This window comes from Photinus pyralis, unplaced genomic scaffold (genome assembly GCF_008802855.1).
Source record: "Photinus pyralis isolate 1611_PpyrPB1 unplaced genomic scaffold, Ppyr1.3 Ppyr1.4_LG6, whole genome shotgun sequence".
NCBI lineage: Eukaryota > Metazoa > Arthropoda > Insecta > Coleoptera > Lampyridae > Photinus > Photinus pyralis.
This window is the reverse complement of record NW_022170663.1, coordinates 18,692,076-18,693,666: the sequence shown is the minus strand read 5'-3', so window position 1 is coordinate 18,693,666 and position 1,591 is coordinate 18,692,076.

Here is a 1,591-nt window from a genome sequence, read left to right as displayed (position 1 = left end):
CTCACATCTACCAAAAAAACAGGGTTAGTTTCTTGACCCTTCCGCTGAAAAAATAAAAGTTATCATCGACGATATCTCCAGTCGTAACAGTTAAAAGTTTTTTTGCTTGAAATTAGCAAGCCAAGATACGGATCTGTATAAGTGCAAAAAAAAAACGTTTGTTAGCTGAAATCTACACCCCAGGCCCCCAAGATAACACCAGGCAAGGCTAATAGAAAGGAATCCTACAACTGAAAACAAGGCGTAGACGATAATTTCAGGATTTTAGTTTCTCCAGGTACTATAACGACGTTATTCAGCTACACACGAAAATAAATTTCGTTTTAAGTGTCTTATCTACAGCAATTAAGATTTAACTTTATGGTTTAACATACGCGAGATACGAATACACTTGCAAACGATATCGCATTTTAACCTATGTAATTAAATCCTCCGGAGTTTTTCCCTTAAAGTTCGAATGGGAGGTAATACACACGCTGATTGCCAAATAAATCAAGGCGAAGTATACATACACAGAAAACAGGTTCCCAATCAGGATTTCAGTCGGAGTTCGCGTACATTTTAATTCGATTCAAGTAGTTTTGCGAAAAGGGATTGCGGAACGACCCTAAATATGTATTAGGACGATTTACTGGCGATTTGCATCGATGATTTTTTTCTATACGTATGCAAATGCGTGCGACATAAACCGGCGAGCAGTTTACGATGGTTGTAGTATTTCCGATGCCTTTATTGACGTTGTTGACTTTGCATATTTCATGAATTGTTGATACAACCCGTTTGTATTTCAGGTAGGGATTCATCTCGATTCTCGTACCAGTAAACACTTTGAAATCGAGACGTTGTAATAACCTTGACAAATTTCCATCAACTGTTAAAATTATGGATTTTTTTCTAAATATTTACGTTCAGATGATGTATTTACCAGACGTAAAACATACACTGACTGCATTGCTTCATCATTTCGGTTGAAAATGCACAGCTGGTCTCATTCAGTAAAAAAAAGTGCTTTCAAGTGCGTTATACACTGCGAGGTATTGAAGTTTTTCATAGATACGCGTGTAGGTGTTCTAAACATCAATCTTCGTTTGATTGAAGATAATGAGCAACTAAATCTTGAGAATATCAAAATAGAGGGTAAACTAAAACGGACTACAGGGCATAGGAACAAAATAATGGGCTTAATCTGATTACACTCAAAATTAGTTGCTTAATGATATAATTAGGTACAAAGGTATCTTTTCCTTGACCTTTACCTTTATTAGCGATAATTACGTTGCCTATTGATAATCATCGATTAATTCATTCCCACACACCTTTTTTTTTATTGCTTTAGGGTACACACTATAATTTCTAGTATTATAGGCAATGGAATTATTTCGATGGTTAGATAGTGAACTTTGAAAAATGAACCAGATAAGTATGTGTGTAAACAACTGTTTAGTGAGTACAAATAAAAACATTATATCAATGAATGACTTACTTATTGATTTGCATAATAAGTACATACGTCCTATTAGGATTTTGCTAACGTTAACTGGCAGGCAGCACTCGCTGACTTGCGTTTACTTTTGGATTAATTTCTAACTTG